This window comes from Oryctolagus cuniculus, chromosome 11, assembly GCF_964237555.1.
Source record: "Oryctolagus cuniculus chromosome 11, mOryCun1.1, whole genome shotgun sequence".
NCBI classification, from domain to species: Eukaryota; Metazoa; Chordata; class Mammalia; order Lagomorpha; family Leporidae; genus Oryctolagus; species Oryctolagus cuniculus.
In genome coordinates, this window is record NC_091442.1 from 103,104,191 (window position 1) to 103,116,305 (window position 12,115).

Here is a 12,115-nt window from a genome sequence, read left to right on the forward strand (position 1 = left end):
CCAAAAAAATATGCCAAGGAGTTATAATCTAGAAAAAGCAAAGAATTATGGTTGTGGGGTTGGCACTGTGGCACAGCAGGTAAAGCCACCTCCTACAGGGCCAGCATCCCATATGGGTGCTGGTGTGAGTCCCAGCTATTCCCCTCCAATCCAGCTCTCCACTGTGGCCTGGAAAAGCAGTAAAGATGGTCCAGTTCCTTGGGCCCCTGCACCACATGGGAGATCCGGAAGAAGCTGATCCTGGCTTAGGATCAGCACAGCTCCAACTTTGTAGCCATCTGGGGAGTGAACCAGCAAGTGGAAGACCTCTCTCTCTCTGCCTCTGTCTCTCTGTAACTCTGCCTTTCAAATAAATAAATAAATCTTAAAAAAATAAAGCAAGTGCTTCAGAGGATTTCCTATATGTATATAAAAAATCAGAACAACCCTTTGAATGTCATTATAAACAACAGAAGACCTTAACTACCAATACACTGAAGTGAAACTCAAAGTTGTCTACCTGAGGCTAAAGTGTCAGCATCTTCCCCCTCGTCAATTCTGGGTGAGACCCAGATTCCCAAATGATAGCATGGAACCAAGGCAGACAAAAATAGAAAACAACATATAACAATACTTAAGTCATACCTATATAGTTGCTAACAAGCATATGGCCAGTTTATCAACTGTTCATGACTCCTAGGGTAAGTATGTAATGAGTCACAAAATTCTACTCATGGTTAGTTTTTTTTTTTTTTAAAGGTTTATTTATTTATTTGAAAGGCAGAGTTACAGAGAGGCAGAGGCAGAGAGAAAGAGAGGGGAAAGTCTTCCATCCGCTGGTTCACTCCTCAAATGGCCACAACTGCCAGAGCTGGGCTGATCTGAAGCCAGGAGCTTCTTCTGGATCTTCCATGTGGGTGCAGGCACCCAAGCGCCTGGGCCATCCTCTACTGCTTTCCCAGGCCATAGCAGAGAGCTGGACTGGAAGTGGAGCAGCTGGGACTTGAACCAGAACCCACATGGGATGCCAGCACTACAGGTGGCAGTTTTACCCACTATGCTACAGTGCCGGCCCCTTCATGGTTAGTATTTAATTGACAAGTTTTGTTTTTTTTTTTTTCAGCCAGGCTTTCCAAATAGGCTTAAAGTATTTATATAGATACATTTTCAAGGGTGAGAAGTGCTCAATATCAGTTTCTAGGTTCCTAAGTTGAAAAATTCAGCATCATTTCCCTGAATCTAGTTTTATAACATATTTTCTTTCCCTGACAATCGTATTTTTAAAAGGAGCAGAGGAGGGGAAAAGTGCAAAATGGGGAAAATCATCATAGTCTTCAAGATCTGCATCGTTTTTTCTAAACGAGTATTATTTCACTCTTCGATGAAGATTATTAGTAACACTAAGTACACAAAATAAGCTCTTAAATCCTTCAATGCTAAATGAAAGAACTGATCAAAAACTCTTCATCAAAAGAGCCTTCCTTCCCCTTCAGACCAGCTGCAGCCTAAATGGAAGGGACCCTATCAGGTGATCCTGAGCACTCCCACCTCAGTAGAATTACAGAGCATCCCAAACTGGGTACATTTGCTAAGGATTAAACTTCTACCTCTGGAGTCTTTGCAGGTGCACTTGAAAGATAAGTCTGCCTACTTCTGTGAACCAGAGATCTCAAATACCTCTTCAAAAGGCAAAAACATAAGTAAAGCTTTTGCTTTTGTTACATCAAGACTGCTGCACTTCAAGGCAGACATGTACTTATCTCTTCTTTTGATTTTTCTGTGAACTGTTATTGGCAGGAAAACTCCCTAGTGGGTTCATCTATTACAATGCTGGAAGATCCTGATATGTCACATGAACCTGACTTTAAAAACCTGACCATTGCTTTAGGCAATCTGTCCTATACTTCAGGCCAACTTTTACAACAAGTACTTAAATCTGTGGACACTCTGTCTAAGGTAGCTGCGGACAACTGACAGGCCTTGGAATATATACTGATATATATATATATATATATATATACACACAAGGAGGAGCATGTTCAGTGATTAGTGGGATCTGTCACCTCTAACAGTAGTATGTGTACTGAAAGAGACATTAAAAATCTCTATACTCAGACTAAATTTTTTTTTTTTGACAGGCAGAGTGGACAGTGAGAGAGAGAGACAGAGAGAAAGGTCTTCCTTTTGCCATTGGTTCACCCTCCAATGGCCGCCGCAGCCAGCGTGCTGCAGCCGGCACACCACGCTGATCTGAAGCCAGGAGCTAGGTGCTTCTCCTGGTCTCCCATGCGGGTACAGGGCCCAAGGACTTGGGTCACCCTCCACTGCACTCCCGGGCCACAGCAGAGAGCTGGACTGGAAGAGGGGCAACCGGGACAGAATCCGGCACCCCAACTGGGACTAGAACCCGGAGTACCGGCACCGCAGGTGGAGGATTAGCCTATTGAGCCGCGGCGCCAGCCTTAGGCTAAATGGTTTTACAATCCGCACAAGGACAGCCTATCACCATCCACTCTCTGGGAAACAATAAAATATATCCTTCTCATCTTAAAGGGCACTCTACAAGCAATTTTTTTTCTTCCAGCTTTGCTCACATTAATTGATAAACTTGCGTGTTTGAGAATTCAACATCTAAAAGTAATGATGACCATGTGTGGTGACTGAAAATTTTCCAGCTCATGAAACAGATTCATTAGATGAAACAGAAAGAGATTTCCTGACACAAGACAGGCAAGGCCTATGCCCATGATCTGCAGGAAATAGATACAGAAGATATGATGAATCTGCATCCTTCAGCATCCCCTTAAGATTAAAGGTCAGAAATCTCTGAGGAAGGCATGATATTCGACAAGTCAGGGAGACAGATTAAGTTCATAAATTGGAAGCCACACCTCCCCCTACTCCATATTATCATATCTACCTACCTGGCAATCAGACGGCCCCTTCCCCTTATCTAGGACCTGGGGGGTGGTACCATGTAAACACTTCCATTCTTTAAGATCATAAGAAGCCAGTAAAGTGAAAGCTCTCTCCTCGTGGACCCAAAGCGAGCAGAGTATGAAAGTCTCTCTTTACCTTTCCTAGCCTATGCTCCCTGAATAAAGCCCTCATGTGCCTTTGTATTCTTACTTCATAAATAAACTTTATCATGCCAAAAAATTTAAAAAAAAAAAAAAGAGCCTTCATAGCTCACTGGCTTCATTACAACTATGAAGCTATTTCCATGAAAAAATAGATCGAATGCTAATTATTATTTCCAAATAGCTGGTTTTAAGTTATAAAATGTTCTCCTGTAACATCAGCAAGAGCTGGTGATAACTTTAAGTGCACTATAAAAACTTATTTGTTAGAAAAGACATTCTAAGAGATGAATTACATAATCTTAAAGTTACATAGTAAAGAAAATGAACTTGGTAACTAACTAGAACATTTTAAGAATTAGAAAATATTCTCAAAGTATATTTATAATAGGGGCATAATAAGTGCTTGCATTCACAGTAAGGAAAAAAAAAGTTGGGGAATAGAAGTATTACCTGAGGGCAGGATATTCAGACAAAAGGTACCTATTCCTGGTGAAAGCAAGTAGTCAGTTGCCAGGGTTTCTTAGACTCTTCTGGTACTCATTTGGGTGATTATGCAATTCACAGCACACCAATCTCCACCACAGCCAGCAGGGAACGCTGCAGGGAATGGGTACAAAGGGGACATAGAAGGGGCAAATTTAAGGGAAGGAGGAGGAAAGGAATGATATGATAAAAATATTTAGCTGTGATGCACTTTAAAAAAATACAGTTGTATTTCACACTGGATTAACCAAAGGCAAACACTCCTTAAATTTTCAGATGAATTATGCTTCTAGGATTTTCTTCCTTCTCTCCACCAGCGGTATTATTACTACTCTACTAGATTCATGTGTTTTTCTAAAAAACTTTTTACATTAAAATGTAAATTAATAAAAATAAGATAGTTATGTTGTACAAAAATTATACAAAGGTGAAACGGCGTAATTTAACGTTAAATAAAAAACAGTTTAAAACTCTATAAAACAAGCAACCTACATTACAAATTATCAAATTAGTTTAACCACCAAAAGCCCCAGTAAATCTGTAATCCTCATCTCACAAAGAATACTGAGGCATAAAGTTACCTATGAAAAATAATATACAAACCAAAGACAGAACCAGCAACAGACAATATTCATGGTACTTCACAAATGTCATGAAAATATTTCATTAAAAGATATATTGGTGCATTGAAATCCATGCATAGTGTTTTCATAATACATAATTTCCATGAACTTTTGAAAGAACCCTCATATTTGCTTAAATGCAAACTGAACTATAGCATTTACCAAGAAAAAGATGTTTCAGCTAATTCCCTGGATGAGTCAACTTTTTAAATCTACCAAAAACATATTCTGGAAAATCAATATATGTCCTAGTATAAATTTCTTCAGTTACTTAAACATGTTTCTGAACAACTACTACATACCATGGTATTGTGACAGATGCTGAAGACACAGTGGTGAACACGACACGCGTGGTCACTACTCTTATAAACCAAAGCCTATCAGGGCAATTTTGTCCTGAAAAGATGACAATCCGCAAAACACAAATGAAGCCTGCCTCAATAAAACAAGCAGAATATATTTTAAGACCAAAAGTAGTTCAAAACTGGAGATAGTGAAGATAAATTAAAGCTTTCGATGGAAAATGTACTAATAAGAGGAAGCCTGAGAGAAGATGGCCTGTCACGAAGGGATGCAGACAATCTGGCAGCAGGAAATAGAAAACAAAAGATGAGTAGAAAAAAACAAAGGAGAAAAGTGTTAGTGTTGGAAAATAAAATTTCAGCCAAATTGGATGACCTAAAAAAAATTCCCCTTAGTTTCTCCACATATTTGTCTTAAATGTTTTTATTTGCCTCATGCCCTAGTCAAAGAAAACAGATTTAATTACTATTCACTTTATGACCTGAAGGTCCCATATGTGCTTTTATTTTATTATTTGGTCACAAGTATCTCTCTCATTGTTTCTCCTTCTGTTAAAGTAGCATTTTTCTTATGACTCTCTCATAAGACTTATATTCTGGGGGTGGCGCTGTGGCGTAGCCGGTAAAGCTGACACCTGCAGTGCCAGTATCCTCTATGGGCACAGGATAGAGTCCTGGCAGCTCCACTTCCAATCCAGCTCTCTGCTAATGGCTCCTGGGAAAGCAGTGGAGGATGGTCCAAGTCCTTGAGCCCCTGCACCCACGTGGGAGACCCAGAAGAAGCTCTTGGCTCCTGGCTTCAGATCAGCCCTGCTTTGGACATTGCAGCTACTTGGAGAGTGAAACTACAGATGGAAGACACTCTCTCTCTCTCTCTCTCTCTCTCTCTACCTCTTCCTCTCTAAAATTCTGCTTTTCAAATAAATAGATCTTTTTAAAAAAAAAAGACATAGTCTATCTTGAAATCTGTTTATTCACCCATCTACCAGACTATTTCCAAAATACATTCCCATATCTTAATGTTACTTGTATATGTTAAAGAATCTTTTTCAAGTATTGCTAAAACAATTAAGGAGCTATTCATGAGGCTAATCAGGTAATCACTCTTAAAAGAAAAATCTTACATTTTACAGATGTCAATTTTCAAAGTACACCTTGGCTGTACATAAAGTTACATCATAGCAGAAGTGAAAAATTTGGGAAAAATTCAGTTTAACATCTAAAAATACTGCTTTATGAAATTTTAAAATGTGTGGATTTTATGGTATTCAGTTTATTTCTAAATATTGCTAATAATAAATCATATATAAAAACTTTACAGACAATAGTACAAAACAACATTTCATGCTATACTAGCAAAGGCAACTAAAGTCAGAGATCCCTTTTTTAATGATATTTTTGGGTAGAGAAAGAGTATATACATATAAAAAGCAAACTAAGTCTTAAAGGACAAATAAATATAGAAGCCCAAAATTTATATGTAACACTTATCTTGGCTGAGAGACATCTCAAAATAAATCAGTAAGTTATCACACAAATTATTAGTAAATTTAAAGCTTGAAAAACCAATAAATAAATCATACTGGCTTCAGTTCCTTACTTTGTTTTAATAATTTGGTCTTGATAATCATAACTCATCTTTCAGTCAAGGAACCTTATTTGCAAACTGAGCTCCAGTCACTACTGTTAAATACCAATATATAATAAATAAATTACTCATCCTAAGCCATATAATATACAGAATTTAAAATACACATAATTAATTAGAAGTCAACTTAACAAAGAAGTGTTTATAGACTGGAAACTGCAATACTAAGGCAAAGTGTAATATTGCAAAAAGTAAAATTATGTAAGTAAAAGAAGTGAATGGAGAAATTATGTTTCCCAACTTCAAAGAACTGCTGAGTCAAAAGACTTATGATCTGCCAACTTTAAAGGACTGCAGAGTTAAAACATTCTCAAGTAATAAAACAATCTTCGGAGATTACTGCAGCAGGATGGTGAAACACCATAAAAGAGTAATAAGGGAAGCGCTGAAAACTGAGTAAAAGAAAAGCAAACTGTTAGGAGGGAATAATCACCTGAACAGGCAATCTAGTAAATCAAATGCAAATGAAAGTAGATCTGTGACTTTACCACTCAACACTATTGCAGTCTCAGGCAAATCACAGATCTCAACATTTTAATGATTTCTTTTTCTGGGAAAAAAAAACAGGCTCCTTTTGATTTTAGAATTCTAGATGGTACATTACATCTCCTAAACCAAGCATCCATCCCCCTTTCACTTGAAGTCTTCAATCTCCTGAACGTAACTTTTTCATAAATCAATGTCTGATTTGAATTGAAGTTAATGTAATAAGAGATACTTGCTCTATTTCAGATACTTCTCTAGAGTCACAGAAATCCTTCTCCCACCCAAATCAATTTTGTGGTGACCACCTATTGCATAAACCAAAGGATAATCACACAAAAATGTTTCCACTGTTGTTGCCACACTAAAACGTGTCATCTAAATTAGATCACAATAAAAAGAGAGAGCAATTTTGTGGCTAGCACTGTGGCATAGCAGGTAAAGCCTCAGCCTGCAATGCTGGCATCCTATATGGGCACTGGTTCGAGTCCTGGCTGCTCCACTTCCAATCCCGCTCCCTGCCAATGTCCCTGGGAAAGCAGCAGAGGGTGACCCAAGTACTTGAGACCCTGCACCCAGGTGGGAGACCTGGAAGAAGCTCCTGGCTCCTGGCTTCAGACCAGCCCAGCTCTGGCCATTGTGGCCAATTTGGGAAAGGAACCAGTGGATGGAATATCTCTCTCTGTGTCTCTCCCTCTTTCTCTCTTTGTAACTCTGCCTTTCAAATAAATAAATCTTTATTGTAAAAAAAGGTGGGTGGGGGAGGAACTCCATTGAGATATTCAATGTTCATCCAAACCTAAATCCTTGGTCTTCTCCCACAAGCTTGCTCCTCCTATAGTCTTCTCCAAGTTAGTCACTTCTCCTGTTAGTTGCTATGCCAAAAATTTGGAGTCATCCATTACTACTCTCATTCCACATCATCTCATAGTCAACCCTGTTCTATTTTCAAAATACATAAAGAGCTTAACTATCTCAGCAACACTTTGAAAATATAGCAGTTAGGCCAGCGCCGCGGCTCACTAGGCTAATCCTCCGCCTTGCGGCGCCGGCACACCGGGTTCTAGTCCCGGTCGGGGTGCCGGATTCTGTCCCGGTTGCCCCTCTTCCAGGCCAGCTCTCTGCTGTGGCCAGGGAGTGCAGTGGAGGATGGCCCAAGTGCTTGGGCCCTGCACCCCATGGGAGACCAGGAGAAGCACCTGGCTCCTGCCATCGGATCACCACTGCGGCGGCCATTGGAGGGTGAACCAACGGCAAAGGAAGACCTTTCTCTCTGTCTCTCTCTCTCACTGTCCACTCTGCCTGACAAAAAATAAATAAATAAATAATATTAAAAAAAATGAATAGTGTCGAGTCAGCTGTTGTAACGCAATGTACTAAGCCACCACTTGTGATGTCATCACCCATTTGAATGTCAGTTCAAGTTCCAACTGCTCTGCTTCCAATCCAGCTCCCTGGTTCTCTGGAAAAAGCAGTGGAAGATGACCCAAGTTTTGGGCTCCTGCCACCCATGTGGGAAATCAAGATGTAGTTCCTGGCTCCTGGCTTCAGACAGGCCCAGCCCCAGCTGTTGAACCCATCTGGGGAGTGAACCACTGGATGAAAGATCTCAATCTCTCTCTCTCTCTTTCTTTCTGTGTGTGTGTGTGTTTGTATGTGTGTGTAACCCTGCCTTTCAAATAAATATAAATTTTAAAGAAATTTTAAAACTGAAGTGTCAATTTAAGCAACAAATTTATTTTTAAAACTCCAAACATATATATTTTTAATAACCCAAAACACAGTTATTTAACTCAGTTTTTTCCCGGTTGCCTAATCCAAGCAAACCAAATCTAACAAATTTCACATAGCAGTATAGTTTACAAATAGGTTAGTGGTCTGACTCATGTTTCTTATACCAGAATAGGAATCACTGAAGATTACCCAGAGCTGAGAACATAAAACTGTATCTTTAATGCCCAATGTAGGACATACACAAGTGCTCGAAAGCCTCATATATATAAATTCTCAAAAATTATTTATTGGAGCCAGCACTGTGGCTCAGCAAGTTAAAGCCATGGCCTGAAGCGCTGGCATTCCATATGGGCACCAGTTCAAGTCCTAGCTGCTCCACTTCCAATCTAGCTCCCTGCTACTGCACCTGGGAAGAAGCGAAGGATGGCCCAAATGCTTAGGCCCCTGCAGCCATGTTGGAGACCTAGAAGAAGCTCCTGGCTTCTAGCTTCAGCCTGGCCCAGTCCTGGCTGTTATAGCCATTTGAGGAGTAAACCAGAGGAAGGAAGATCTCTCTCTGTGTGTTTGTCTGTCTCTCCTTCTCTCTAATTCTTCCTTTCAAATAATTTTTTAAAATTATTTATTGAACTTTACCATAAAAGTGAAGGATGCAAATAATTTGCCTATCAATAATGATATGAAGTTATCATTTGAGAAAATAATATCTGACAGACTAAATAATCTATGCTATATTTCCTTTTAGGTATGTCCAATATGGGAAAGATTATAGATCTCACAGTATTCATCTCTAATTACATGCACTTCAGCTTCTTTTCAGCAACTCACACCCATGGCCCTGATCGCTTACCCTCAACAGGGCCTACCTCACCTCTAAAATCTTCAGTGACACTCTGAGACGCAGCTTCCAGTCCTCTCAACTGCCTCATTCCTTTACTCCACTGCTCTTCCGACCAGACAGCTTTCCCAATTCTTTGATGGTTCTTTCCCCCACCCCCAGGTTATCAGCTGCTGCTCTCCTAGTTCCTTCCTTCTATTGCCTAATCCTAGAGAACCATCCCACCAACACATTGTGACACACTCTAACCTCTGTGTTCACTCTGCCATTCAGCCACAAAATCCTGCAAGCAACAGAGGTTCCTAATCTCCATAACAAATCATAACAAACATAACAAATTGGGCTACTCTCCCTTTTTAATTGTTTCTTCTCCTTAGTTTAATGAGCAAGTCAAGTTTAGATAGCCAAGTAGGTAACTTTCTCCTACTTATATCTTTGGAGCTGGAGTGGATCCAGTCCATTTCCAAGTTTGGTTCTCTATCCTTCCCATAAATTCTATAAGACGTCAATATCTTTCTAATACGTTGGTTTTCTACTTGAGTTACTAAGAGCCCACTTGTAGACTATCTTCCTACCCCAGATGTACCTCAGCCATACACTCCAAAAACCCATTTCTGAATGATCATGTCTCTTTTATCTAGAATTCTCTATTGGCTGTGACTTCCCATTCCTGAGATGATGTTCAATTTTCTTAACTCAAAGGAAGCACTGGAATCTAACTTATTTTTGCTTAATACAGAAAATGAATGAAGCAGTAAGCTTGACTCAAAAAGAATTCTTCCCAAATTATTCCTTTTCTGTATACCCCTTTGCTGTTGCTAATTTATTTGTGAATAGACAGAACTGGGATTCTTGATCCTGGGAATCTAAAATTTGATCCTGGGAATCTAAAACTTGACTGGAAAGATCAGAGATTGGGCAGCACTTTGAATGTATGGTTCTTAATAAAGAGCAATTTTGCATCCAGGTGACAAATGGCAACATCTGGAGACACTGAACATTCTACAGGGAAAAGAACAGCTCTCTCAAAACAAAGAATTTAGTGCAAAATGTCAGTCATGCTGACCTCCCTTCTCTATAAGGAAGGTCCAAAGACTTCCAGTGAAGTTCTAGGAGCCGGGTAGTTTCCGCTCTTCCCTTGGTTTGGTTGTCCCTATCTTTCTCTGATTCTGTGAACCACTCCAATTAACTTTCCATTACTTTTCCCTTTTTACTTAGGGCAGTTTTTTGTTGTTTGCAGATAAAATAACCTTAACTGGCATGCTGCTCCAGCTCAATCATCTGACAATATCTGTCTCAGTCTCAAAACTACCGACATTTTGGCCAAGCAATTCTTTGTTGGTATGACTGTGGTCTGAGGATGTTTAATAGTATCCCTGGCCTTTACTCCTTAGAAGCCAGTTGTGGGCTGGCGTTTTGATGTGGTGGGTGAAGCTGCTACCTGAGGTGCTACATCCTATATAGGTTCTGCTTCCTGTCCTGGCTGCTCCACTTCCAATCCAGCTCCCTGCTGGTGCCCTGGAAAACATAGTAGAAGATGGCCCAAGTCCTCGGACCCCTGCCACCCATGTCAGAGACCTGGAAGAAGCTCCTGACTCGTGGCTTTGGCATGGTCCAGCTCCAGACATTGCAGCTACCTGCGGGTGAACCAGCAAATGTAAAGTCTCTCTCGATCTCTCTCTCTGTCTCTTTCTCCCTCTGTAGTTCTCACTCTCAAATAAATAAATAAATCTTTTTTTTTTCTTTGACAGGCAGAGTGGACAGTGAGAGAGAGAGACAGAGAGAAAGGTCTTCCTTTGCCGTTGGTTCACCCTCCAATGGCCGCTGCGGCCGGTGCACTGCGGCCGGTGCACTGCGCTGATCCGATGGCAGGAGCCAGGTGCTTCTCCTGGTCTCCCATGGAGTGCAGGGCCCAAGGACCTGGGCCATCCTCCGACCGGGACTAGAACCTGGTGTACTGGCACCGCAAGGCGGAGGATTAGCCTAGTGAGCCGCGGCACCAGCCTAATAAATAAATCTTAAAAAAATTTTAAAAAAAGAATCCAGTTGCACCCCTTCCCAAAATTGTGCAGTCAAAAATGTTTCTGAACATTACCAAATTTCCCAAAGAGCAAAAATGCCCCTGTGGTGGACAAACACTGCTTTAAACTATACAAAAACTCCACTCAGCTTAGAGTTACATGGTAGGCCCAGCCAACTCTATCTCCCCAGTAACCTGGCACCTAGCAAGTATGCCCTCCAACTAAGGCACTAAGAAGGTACACAGCATTTATATCTGAATCTTTTCCCATTCCGTTAGAGGTCTGGCTTAATATGCACACATACACTCACAGAATAACAAGTCTTGGGCTGAAAGGCAGCTCCTGCTCTTATTTCCTGTCTCACATTTGTTACAACTTTAGAGCATTCCATTCCCTTGTGAAAAAAGACTCTCCTAGAAAAGTCCCCAAAACATGTATTGTGCTGTTCTAGTTTGAAGGATCACAGGAATTTCTCCTTCCAGAGTTTCTTCTCATTGAGCATCCCATATGGGCACCAATTCGAGTCCCAGCTGCTCCACTTCCAATCCAGTTCTCAGCTAGACACCTGGGAAAGCAGAGAAGGATGGCCCAAGTGCTTGGGTTCCTGCACCCACGTGGGAGACCCGGAGAAAGCTCTTGGCTTTGGATTGGCCCAGCTCTGGCTGTTTTGGCATTTGAGGAGTGGATGGAAGATCTCTCTAGTCCTCTGTCTTTTCCTCTCTCTGTAATTCTGACTCTCAAATAATGAATGAATCTTTAAAAAAGAAAAAAAGTAACTTGACTAAACTACCCTTCCCAGCAAACATACTCTCTGCCATACATTCAGATTAATCAAGTGCATGAACTTTTTATTGGCACAACAAGAGAAACCTGGAATACAAACTAAACATCAGAAAATAAGTATGTAGATTTGCATTTCTCAAA

General features: G+C 40.5%; 2 protein-coding genes across 12 annotated transcripts in view; both read right to left on the minus strand.

Annotated features, from left to right (window-relative positions):
* Window positions 1–12,115, minus strand: part of BLTP3B (bridge-like lipid transfer protein family member 3B) — a 138,295-nt gene that overhangs the window by 118,247 nt on the left and 7,933 nt on the right. For 3 of the 11 annotated variants that reach the window (XM_070052743.1, XM_051846568.2, XM_070052745.1), the window contains exon 2: window positions 3,513–3,659. The exons of 6 other annotated variants lie outside the window; for them this stretch is intronic. The gene's annotated coding sequence lies outside the window, so the exon portion shown is untranslated. Of the gene's footprint in view, window positions 1–3,512; window positions 3,660–9,203; window positions 9,938–12,115 lie in introns of those variants that run through there. 2 more of the 11 variants (XM_051846569.2, XM_051846570.2) reach the window with 2 other exon arrangements.
* Window positions 1–12,115, minus strand: part of DEPDC4 (DEP domain containing 4) — a 109,737-nt gene that overhangs the window by 29,169 nt on the left and 68,453 nt on the right. The gene's annotated exons all lie outside the window — the stretch shown is intronic.